This window comes from Sinohyriopsis cumingii, chromosome 4 (genome assembly GCF_028554795.1).
Source record: "Sinohyriopsis cumingii isolate HCF-2022 chromosome 4, ASM2855479v2, whole genome shotgun sequence".
Taxonomy (NCBI): Eukaryota; Metazoa; Mollusca; class Bivalvia; order Unionida; family Unionidae; genus Sinohyriopsis; species Sinohyriopsis cumingii.
Window position 1 is genome coordinate 31,236,207 of NC_142964.1, and position 13,402 is coordinate 31,249,608.

Here is a 13,402-nt window from a genome sequence, read left to right on the forward strand (position 1 = left end):
AAACAATAATGTCGATATTTTCGCAATAATGAAGTTAGCCGTCATGAACGATTAAACATTATTTTCCTACTCTTATATACCATTCATAGCAGGTTTTAGCATCTTTCTCTTTTCACTGCCTATCAAATATTTTAGAGTCTGACCATTGGAAATACTTCCTTTACATCTTGGGATCAGACATATCAATTAACGACGATGGAATGAAATCGTAAAATTCCAATCATCTTCTTTGGCAGCTTCAAGTCTGGAAACACTGTTTAAGGTGAATATCTTAAGGTGATACAACATTTTTAGTTTCGGCTCTGATGTCCTGTTATATTTTAATTCATGTAAATATTTCCTTCGTGTGTGGCTCTATTATTATGCTGACATTTTCTTTATCGTAGTATATTTTTCTCTTATATCGAGTCTTGTGCTCACTGTATTTGTCAGTTGATTATTTAGGATTTTATTGGAAGTAGTACCTCATACCTCTCTTGATCGTATCTTTTGACACGACCTATATTCACTTAATTTTGCGACGCTCAGTTATGTCTTTCGCTTCACTGCATTCCAAACATATCCGGAAATATACAATTTAATTTACCCAGTTACATTAGAACCTTTATATGCTATAGATATATTATGTATTTAACAACTGCGCTTTCTTTGGGTTTAGATCCATGCAGGAACATAATTGTATGCCTGTAAATATTTTCTCCATTGAATAATATGAAGATCAAAAATTTCTACCGAAGACTGGCTATCTTGGATTACAAAGATTTTGAAAACAAAAATTATTCTAACGTATCCATCTTTACATATTGAAATAATTAAATATAATTAACAAACCATAATGGTTTTTCTCTTTCTTTAAGGTAATCATATAGGTCTGATGTGACATAGTTCAATTATTTCATATACATTTACCTATATGTTTAGGCATGAGTGAGCTTCCCTTGAACGGATAATACATATTTATGTGCAGTGTCAAATATTTAATCCTGTCAAACATCTAATTTGCATCTGCGCTTATATCGTGTCCAAGTTTATAAAGCATATAAACTATCAATTAAAAGTTCAATAAATCATCAAGTTCATCACCGATCAATACATTTCCATACTTTGTTCGGAGGAACATGCTTACATACTCAGCTTAATCTACACCTGGGTAGAAGCCGTTTAAAAGCATAATTTCTACCTTAGTCCTACGTTTATAGAACCAATATTGTATTGCGAATGATAATAATGTTTAACTGTGCATAACTATTACTGATAAATATATGCAAATATATTTTAGGCCGCATAAATAATACATATTCATTTACTTCTCCCAAATTAATGTCCAAGTCTTCGTTGTAATTTTTTCTCAAATTATGTCTCTTTAATACCTTTCAAATTGGAAGGCATATTGAATACGATTGTAAGTTTACTCCCTTCTTTTGATATTGAAGTATAAAAGTCTTGAATTTGATTATTTAACTAGTAATAGTTCAATATGTCGTGAACGTTATTGTTTGTGTATTTAGAGATGTAATTTGACATTTATCATACATTTTAGCAAATGTCCCACCACACTCTCTAATAATGTCATCCTGCCATCCATAAGTGGATGTCACTTTCTTACAACATATTTTTCTGTACAGCCAAACGTAGCCATCTGTAATTTTAGATTATCTTATACACATTGTCTATATTACGTGTTATTTTGTGATTAAAATCCATGTATGTATGTGCGTAAGTTTTAACATGAAGCCAATTCCTCCCTAAAGTCTTTCTAACTTACGAAGGGGCTTCTTTTACATTCACATATATTCACACTGGCTCACTTGCATCAGCCTATTGTGTATATATATATATATATATATATATATATATATATATATATATATATATATATATATAACGATTACAAGTCAAATATATGCAGTCATAACCAACGCTTCAGCAACATCGATATATATATATATATATATATATATATATATATATATATATATATATATATATATATTGATGTTGCTGAAGCGTTGGTTATGACTGCATCCTATCGTACGGATTTTGACTGCATACTATCGTACTTGGTCCTTGGTGGTATGACTTTTAGCTGTGTTTTATCGTACTTGGTGGTATGGCTTGTGACTGCTTTCTATCGTACTTATTGGTATGGTTTGTGTCTGTGGAGTTTAGTTATTATTCTATGTTTTGGGTGTGTCTCAGTAATTTTGGGAGATATTTGTTTGCTACATATGCATCACATTGCTGAATTCGTTCAGAATCTCTCTAAATACAAAGGTTATGAGGATCGGGTCACATTATGACACTGGTCAGATACGAAATCATGGTAGGAGCCTCTTTTGTGACGGCTGAGATTGCAATCTTAATAGGAACCTTTTATTGAGTAGGATGAAATAGAAAATCTTGGTTTGTCCCTTACGACCGTTTTATCAGGATATTTTTTTTTCAATTACTGCAATATTCAAGTATCAAACTTTATGAATGATATTACTTTGTAATCAAATTTCGGCAAAATATTAAAAATTGTTAAATAGACATTCCAACATCTAATCCACTGGACAATGGTCAACTCGTAGGTTACACTGCAAGGTGGAGTTTTAATAAATAATTAAACATCTGATAGGTGGAGTTTTATCCCTGCTCAGATAATTAAACATCTGATCGGAGAATCTGTCTGTCCACTTAGATATTTGATTTCCAAAGTATTTTTAAAATGACAACAAAACGTGTGTGGTACACTTAGTTTCCATAGATCAATACAGTTATTACAACTACTGATAGTACCAGAGTACAGTCAGTGTCAAAGGATTGATACAAGTAGTACCGTTATGAACAGTATTATGCATTTCGCATAGGCCATATCACAAAAACTAATAGGTACGTCAGAAACATAATTGCCGTATATAGTTGTTGTAAACATTGTAAGCACAAACAGACAATGCGATTAAAATGCTAGGTTTCACATTAGCGTAGTCCGAAATTTATAGCAGAAAATTAATGGTTTGACGTAGATTATGTTTAATGCGTAATGATGTTCATACAAAATGAGTGATGGACGTTATATTACTTCTCTTCATTTTGAACAATGCAAGTAAATCTAGGGGTTAATTTCAAATCCAGATGATAGTCCAAAGAAGTATGAGTTGCTTCAGAGTCTAACTGATCTTTGCGGCATTCCGAAATTTCAGTTGAATAAAACTGAAAAAAATGTCAAGGTCGAATACTGTTGGTTATAGAAATAGCTTCTAGAGAGATCGAATGTCTAACTCATCCGATTTTGGCAGAATCCCTCGACATACGAATCTTTGTGACCTGCCTCAGTAAGGCAGTAAACTAAACACCAAACACGACACTTAGGTATTTACTTATATATCTAGACTATGGGCTACCGTTCCTCAACAACAGCTCGATATTTGTATTCCATTTGGAATGTTTATAATGACTTGAAACGTCATATATGTATGACACGTCCTTTGGTTACTGAATTGTCTCTATTTTATGATAAGAATCTTGTACAGTAGTCCAAATGAAATGATTTACTATGAAATAATCAGTTCCACGTACGTGCATGCGTAACGTACATCATTGGATGTTATATATAACCGTGTCGCATATACTTCCTGCATTTATAAGTCATATTTTCAGCCATGCTGGAGATGTGTATGTTGAAAATGTGTGTTGGGAGCTGTTTTGGATCTTTGATAGCTGTAGTTCTGTTCGTCTAGATTTGAATGTCTCCTAACCATATCTTAATCTAGAGGCGTGGTCTTAGCCGTGGTGTTATTTTGGACTTAGAGTGGTGGTACTCAGAGGGTTGGTGTATGACTTGTGTACTGCTGTTGGTGATGACGTTCGCTAGGTGGAAGATTTTGATTATCTCGTGCTGAGGGACCAATGTTTCTGAACCAGCGAGTTCGTAGGGAACAAAGGGATTCTTCAGATTCTTTGGCAGTCTGGGAGTCGCTGACTATTCTTGGTGGCCCCTTCATCATCAGACAGAGCGGTCGGACTGAAGATACTTTGTGGTCATCAACTGGGCACCACAAGCATGTCCCACTTTTGTTAATGTATCATTATCCCTATCTGATTGAAATCTTAATGTATACAGTATCACTTTTTGAGTGACAAACATATAATTATATAATCCTACTTGTGGAGAAAATATCTGTAACTGTACTAGTTTCCATACTTTTTTGCTGAATACTTGTTGAATAATCACATTTGTGTAAATCCATCTTCTGAGAACTCTAAGCGATTAATCATTCTTTTATTTTGTGCTTTAATTTCTTTGTTTAATTTATAATCATTGATTATCCTTGGTGATAGATCCATCAAATATCCGTGTTTAATTTATATTCGTTCATTCTGCTTGTTTACTGGATTTAGTTGCACTTTAAAATTCCTTTACTTTATTAATATCATTTTCTTTGCATCACTATTTTAACTCAGTGCCCGTTGTGTTGTTAAATCCGTTGTTTGAAAACATTCAAGAGTTTGGTGTCAGATTTAATCATTTTTCAATCAAAATATAAATAAAAGTCTCATTCACGAACTTGCTTTTAATGTCGTAACTAGAATCCGACTCCAGCCCTGTTACATCATTTTATATTGAGTTTCAGAAACTCTTTCTGGGATATCCTGGCTTAACACTGAGCCTACACCTAACGTTATTTAACGAAGTAGATGATATGCAACTCCAATATTTTCTATATTGTTGCTGTTTCGGGCTAAATTACATTTTTCAGTACATGATAGGCTATACATGGAGACCATTATATCTGGTGAAGGAAGAGCACATAACAATTCAACGAAGAACCACCGACTGTCAAGCTTTCTCGCGTTGCTCTAGCCGGAGTCTCCATCCCATGCACAAACCTGCGATGTCGGTGATATGTAAATGAGTTCAGTAGACCACTCGGCAACGCTTGGTCTATATGCTATGTAGATTTGACTAGAGTTTAAATTACAACGAAAACGCGTGGTTCTCTATCCCGTATACAGCATATACTATGCAACGTTCTTCTGCAAATAAATGTCTTGTAACTTGAAACGTCCGAATGCAAAAGTTTAACGACGAATATAATATCAGTATTATGAGTCAAACATTTTTTTCCTTAGCATATACGAACTGCTATGTTAGTCGTACGATACATATCTTTATATTTTTGTATGCGATTTATTATTGCTGTCATTTATATGGCTTATCATGGATTTTCTATACAATTGGTCAGGCTGCATAATTTGCCTTAATCATTCATGATTTTTATATACTAATGTTTGATTGAATCTGTTTTGTTTTTTCTTTTAATGCAAGTTTTATGGTTTCAGTGATTTATTCAATTTAATTCTCATACCATGTGAGGTGAGGTGAGGTGCCGATCGTTTGGTAAGTATTTACTGATTTACTGTCTTTAAACAGCACATCATTACACTCAGTGTCCACAAACCTTTTGGACTGGCATCTAATATTGAAAATATATTTCTGTCATCAAACTTTGTGTTTTGTTTTTACATTTAATGTACAAGAAACATTCCAAAATCGATTACACTGCACAAATATCACCTTCTCTTAGATTTTTCTGCAAAACGGTGTCTTGTCTATTAGCAAAATATTTATTATCGGATCGCAGAATATTTCCGTGTATACAGACAATGGATTTCAAAGACATTTTTCAAAATGCATAAAAGAATTAAGGCTATTGACAATAACTTAGTACGGTCAGTGTCAAAGGATGAATAAAGAATTATAACTATTGACAGTATCATGGTACTGTCAGTGTCAAAAGATGAATAATGTATTATAACTATTGACATAACCATGTTACTATAAGTGTCAACGGATGAATAAAAGTACAACTAAAGACAGTATCATGGTACTGTCAGTGTCAAAGTACGAATAAAGATACAAATATTGACAGTATCATGGTACGGTCAGTGTCAAAGGATGAAAACATTATTATAACTATTGACAGTATTATGGTACGGTCAGTGTCAAGGGATAAAAATAGGTTTTATAGCTATTGACAGTATCATGGAACAGTCGGTTTCAAACAATGAACAAACAAAAAATTAAAACTGTTTATTTGATAATACGAGTCTCACTGACCATACCACAAAAACAAATATGAAAGTCGTAAACATCATTGCAGTATGTAATTGCTTTAAAGTGTTGCCCAACTCCGAAACATAAGCCTAATCTACCACCATACATAGTGTGTAGGACAGATCAAGGTATGTTGTTTTCTGTACTGATTAATGTTAACTCCATAAACTTATATATGCCGGCGCATTAAGCGACTGAAGATCTATTTGTGTGCAGTTTTCCGATTGATTGGAATTCTAAGCTAGTATGTATGTTTCTTTGTGCGTTGAGAAAAACATAACTTAAAGCAGAAGTCTCAAACACGCGGTACTAGGGCCGCATGCGACCCGCCAAGCTTTATCCTGCGGCCCGCAAAGTGATTGACCTCACAAATTGTTATAAGAGACAATAACGGATGAATGAAAGGGCATTAAGAACAATTACAAAATAAAGCATCGAACTTTTACATCAGTATCTATAAATACACCACATTGTGGTGATGCACCTTTATATTGTAACAGTTATTTGATGCTGTCCGAACATCCTGAAGGTTCATAACTCATATGTTATTTTTCTTGTCACATTTAACAAAGGGTTTTGGTGTGAGTATGTATTGATCAGGTGTGTGTGCGTGTGATTAGGATTTTTAACGTAGCTTTAAAACAAATTTCAGTCATATCGCTACGATGTCTGCAGTGTAACAGTTTACAGTGATGTCTAGCACTGGGGCATCATGCCGCAGACATGTACCATGATGTCCCACCCAGTCACATTATCCTGACACCAGGCCGACCAGTCCTAACACTAACCTCTTAATGCTGCGATTCAAGCGAGGCAGCTGTTAGTACCATTTTTGTAAGTCTTTGGCATGACTCGGCCGAGGATCGGACCCACGACCTCCCGCGTGTATTGATCAGGATTTATTATTATGCCCTTCGATAAAGGCTTCACCGTGTAAGAACAGAAAGCTCTTGGAAGAAAGAGTTTTCCAAGATAAGTGGGTGAATATGTACTTTGTCACAGAAGTCAAAGATAAAGTTCACTGTTTAATTTGCCTTCAAACAATAGCTGTGGTAAAAGAATATAATATTAGTAACGATGCACAGTAAGACGTATGATGCTATCACTGGAAAAATGAGAGAGGAAAAGGTGCTGAAACTGAAAACAGCATTTATCAAGCAAACAATTTCTTTTCGAACATTAATCAAGTGAAGATGCAGTAAAGACACGTTTCCTTATAAGTGAAATGATTGTTAAATCATCAAAGCCTTTTACAGAATGCCTTTTTGTTAAAGTGTGTCTTGTTAAACCAGTGCAATGTTATTTCCTGAACAAAAGAACATATTGCAAGACATAAGCTTATCCGGTAATACTGTTTCAAACAGAATTACTGAGCTAGCGGGTAATGTGAAGCAACAATTGATTCAAATGTCACATGAATTTGAAACATTTTTAAACGCGCTTGATGAGAGTACATATGTGTCTGATACCGCACAGTGTGCAGTGTTTATAAGAGATGCGGATGTCAATTTAAACTGAACCGAAGAGTTGCTAGACTTAGTACAACTGAAGGGTACCAACACTGGACGTGACATATTTCAAGGACTAGGAGAGTGCATAGAAAAAGCTGCACTATCATGGAGCAAACTCGTATCCCTGGCTACAGACGGTGCAACGGTAATGTCTTCTGCAAACATTGGTGTTGGTGGGTTGCTGAAGTTCAAATTGAATAGTCTCACTACACCACGAAATAATGGCGAAGCGTCCATTGTTTTTAGAACCAAGAAGCTCTGTGTGGTAAAATTTTACAAATGAAAGAAGTTATGGATATTGTTGTTAAAACCTTTAATTTCATTCGTTCAAGAGGAATAAACCACAAACAGTTCATATCGTTTCTAGAATGTATTGAAAGTGAGTATAGGGAACTTCTTTATCACACTGAGGTTAGGTGGCTGAGTCGAGGAAATGTTTTGAAACGGTTTTGTTTTTACATAGAAAAGAGTCTGAAACCTTCATGCGAATAAAAAACGAAGATGTTTCTCATATCTCAGTTAACCTTTATTTGTAATCTCGCTTCCTTAACAGTCCTAGCCGATAACCTTAATACCCTCAACTTGCAACTCAGGGTAAACGTCTGTTAATACCACATATGCATGACTGTGTTAAGTCATTCAAAGTCAAGCTTACTCTGTGGGAGACATTACTTACTGCAGGGAACTTGGCCTATTTCTCCCCATTACATTCATTGGAAAAAAGTTGAAATCACATTCTTGAAAGTATACGCTAATATACTTTCTGACTTGCACAAACAATTTAAAAACCGGTTTGAAGATTTTGAGGTACTTGAGCTAACGTCTCGCCTTTTTTCGATACCTTTTGCTGTGGACATTGACAAAGTTTCTGAGGACATGCAAATGGAACTTGTGGAGCTTCAGTGTGACACTGTGTTGAAACAGATATATTTGGACATTGGAGTTCCAGAGTTCTACAAGTTTCTTTCTCCAGACAAATTCCCCAAGATGCTCTCTGCAGCTACAAAGATCATGCTATGTTTGGTAGCACTTACATACATGAGCAGTTTTTCTCGTCCAGAAAAATAAACAAGACATTGTTAAGGTCAACACTCACTGATGATTATTTCGCAGCAACATTGAGATTAGCGTCATCTCAGGATAACAAAACAAACATTGATGTGCTGGTTGAGGCAAAACGTTACTAGCTGAGTGGCCGAAAAAGGACTTAAATTGAAAACATATGTTTCCAAGTACTGATTATTGTTAATTTTAAATTCTTCTAACCTTTACAGTAAAATATAAGAACAGCGAATAAGCACTATAATCATGCATAATGGGTATGTTTACATTTTTCATATTTTACCATGTTTGCTTAATAATTACGTATGTTGGTGTGATGCGGCTCTTGGGCCATCGAATCGTCCTCATGGGGCCTCAATGTGGTTTCAGTTTAAGACCCCTGACTTAAAGTATTGTAGGCCACGCGCCTAAATCATCTTGAGTATATACAAAAATAACAATATAGGTGGCGCGTAAGTACAGAACGAGTCATGTATATATGTATATAACTGTGTATATATATATATATATATATATATATATATATATATATATATATATATATATATATATATATGCATGTATGTATGTAAGTATATGCATGTATGTATGTATGTGTGTGTATATATAAATATATATATACATACATATATATATATATATATATATATATATATATATATATAGAGAGAGAGAGAGAGAGAGAGAGAGAGAGAGAGAGAGAGATAGATGCATGCATGCATATGTACTAGTTGAACAGTTATGCTTCTCTAGAGTCTTATTTTAATTTGAGTGTGTGTATGTGTGATTTCGGTTTTTAACGTAGCTTTTAACACTTTTTTCAGTCATATCGCTACTATGTCTGCAGAGTGGCAGTTCACAGTGATGTCTAGCACTGGTGCATCAAGCCGCAGCCATGTAGCATGATGTCCGACCCAGTCATATTATCCTGACACAGCGCTTTACAGTTCTAACACTAAACTCTAAATGCTGAGCGCCTAGAAGGCATCTATTAGTATCATTTTTTTTGTATGAATCGTCCGGGGATCGAACCCAAGACCTCACGCATCCAAGGCGGGCGCTCTAACTTTATTTCAAATTGAATGTAAATTTGTTGGACTCACGATATCGGCGTCTGCCTTTTGTCAGAATTTCCTCGATTTTGAAATTCAGCTTGTTAGTGATATGGAACTATAGTGGATATTTTTTGAATGGACCTTTCCAGGTTTATGTATTGGTATAAATATTGATTATTGCCCTGATAATGGAAATGATTTGAATGTTTCTTTCCAGGTTTATGTATCGGTAAAACTGTAACTTGTTGCCATGACAATAGGAAGTCGGGATTTTAACAAACGTGCATTGAAAATATTTGTCCTCTACTTGAGAACTGTAAGAGCTGTAACTGTAATTGAGAACTGTAAGAGCTGTAACTGTAATTTACAGCTGTAACAGCTGTTTCAAAACAGTTAGTGGATATCATCAGGTCCTTTTGAATTTTCATTTACTTGATCATAAGGGAATTTCATTTCTCTGAGACTATATATTTTTGTAATCTGCAGCGTCGGTTAAAAGGGACTTTTTGTTCTCTGAGTCTAAATATTTGTGTAATCTGCAGCGTCGGTTAAAAGGGACTTTTTGTTCTCTGAGACTAAGTATTTGTGTAATCTGCAGCGTCGGTTAAAAGGGACATTGTGTTCTCTGAGACTAAGTATTTGTGTAATCTGCAACGTCGGCTGTTTTGAAATTATAAACAACATTATTCATTCAGTTTTTAAGCCGGTGGCAGTTTTCCAATAGCTTTCCCGTGAAATTTTCGAGAACATGTCGTATAATGTGTTTGAGATTGCTTCCAATTTCTGGAAGTATTTAATACAGCAGCTTATATTTGTACCAATGATTTTTCATATCGTATTCCATATTGACTTAATCGAGTTTGATGTTTCTTTTAACATTATTTAGCTGTCTGACTCAAACTCTGTTCCCGTTTCCATATTTCTAAATTAATCCTCATGATTATTATCATTGGTACAGCTCAATCTACTAGGATAAGCAGAGTAAGATTATGAGTGACAAATGACAAGAGGTCTAAGCCTCCACTGTCAATCCAATATCCCTAATATTCCAACACTATGCGAACTAATTATAGACCCTGACTCATTCGTGCTACTAACTCCAAACCATGAAATACATATTGTCATGATATGCTGTTTAAAATACATTAGTTTGATTGCAGAGAGATATGACTGTGAAGGTTTGATGTTGGCTAAACTTTGCAATCATGGCGCTTGATGACATGTTGATCTTCGAAATACTTACAATGTTTTTAACGTCTTTGAATGCCACTATCAATTGTTAAAATTTCTCACAGACGTTGACAAGAAAATAACACGCCAGTGTAATAGCTGATTTAACAAAGACGATAGATGGAAGAAAGTACAAGGATATTACCAGAAGTCATACTTACTGTTACTTCCAATATAATTCCGAACTGTCAATGAAACTGAGTACATTGGCCAATCATACGTTTTCACTGAGTAGTTTCGGCTTGCTATCTATCATATTTTCTCGAAACAGGAGACAACGACTCGTTACTCTCTTATTACATTGCAGAAGAATTTGAAAGATTACGCAGAAAATCACTGGAAATTTATCAGAAAATTGTTCCATGTTGTACTTGGGACACATACAATTCAGACTGTCAGTATTATGAAAGAATTCAAGAGAGATTTTTTATGGAATTTTCCCAAACTCAACACCAAATGGATAAATGTTTGCGTTGGAAGTGATGCATTACTTATAATCATATTTCATACAAAAATACACAAAACTGTTTTTAAATAATGATAGCGATTGCAGTGCTTTTGAAAATATTGAATACAATTTTCTGCTAATTGTATGCTTATTTTGGAATTGAATATGCAATAATGAAGCTATTTGTATACGTGTTGTTTATTTTTTGTATTTTATTACCTTGGTTTGCTCTTTATTATAATTAAATTTGGAGTATTGTGATCCTGCATCATGCTTTTCTAGTGGTGATCGTGTTAATATTTGTCCAATTGAGCATTTACTTGTAACTGGTGTCAAGTTGACGAAACACCACCATATACTTTAAATTATTTTTTGAGCCCAATCCTGTTCATATACATAATTGTAAAGTTGAATTTTGACATTAGTTATTTCAAAGTTTTAAATTTCATATTTGAATACAATTTTTATTATGGAAGATTCTTGAGAAAAATATTTTACATTAATGAAGAGGTGAAACTGTAATAACATACGTTTTCTTGATTAGACTTGGGGCTATAAATCAGTTACGTCCTGTCATTTGTCCTTCAGACTTCAAATGAAACTAACCTCTTACGAATTACTGATTTTAAAACACCGGCCAAATGCTTAGTAAACAATATGTAAAAAAAAACAATTCCTACTTAATTGGGAACAAAGGTCAAAGCGGATGTAAATATATCCCGTCATTGTGTCTGCAGTGGTTTATTTCGACGTGTCAGTATTTGTTTCTTCTTTAGCAAGAGATTGTGATAAATGATTGTTTTACATGTGTCAAATATAATTTAAATTTACTGGCGTTTCAATGATACCCTTATAAAATGTTTTATCCGTCAAACTGAGGATAAATGTTAACGCGGCATGAAGAAAAAACACATTCCCTTTAAACACTCTGGCAACTTTATTTATTTCTTGTAAAGTGAATATATGTTTTCACAAACATGATTCCGTTACCAAATTTAGATACAAAAACAGTTTTTTTATTTTTATATGACAATTATACATATACGATATAAATTTCACGGATCAAATACACAATGAAAGCTTCAATTTAAAATAAATAAATTACTATGGCAATACTAGAAAGTCTGAAAAATAATAAGTATGCCTAAATTTTCAAGAACATAAATTATGTTATTTTGTCCACTTCTTATATATATATATATATATATATATATATATATATATATATATATATATATATATATATATATATATATATATATATATATATATTGCAACATGTTCCTGCCAATCGATGAGGAAACACGTATATGTTGACAAGCTTCATGATAAGATTTTGCTAGAAGCGGAGAAAATAACATAATTTCTCTATATATCCTGATGTGTTGTAGTTCAAGTCTTTCTTTAACACATGATCTGAAAGAATATTGCAATCAGTTAGGAAAGATTCAGAAATATTGTCTTATATATTTTTCAGTGAAATCCATTGTTTATGCATATGCTACTGGATCGGCCATTTGTACGACAGTTTGTCAGCCTGAGAAAAAATGTGTGGGGGAATTATATCCATTAGCATCACACGGACGGCATGTATGTATATGAATGTATGGACAGACGTATGGATGGGGCCAACTTAATGTAAAGTTCGAAAAATGTAAGGTTCACTATACTTTTTTCTGTTGGCAGATTGTCATTCAGTATTTTTATTTTCATGCCGTTTTCATCAACATTTTACCGACACACTAGGTGGAAGTCACCACACTGGAGAAGAATGTGTTCCACCTTCAGCTGACACTAAAGTGTTCCACTGTCAGTTGACACTAACATGCTATGCACTCTAGTCGAGGTGCACGATTAGGATATTGCCACCTTATTTCTGCGATTTGTCGTATACAAAGATTGGTTGCTTGCTTGCTGCTTTCATGGCGCACCAACACTGTAAGGCTACACAGAACCACCAAAAATGGTTGTATGATTTTATTGCTATCAACATCAC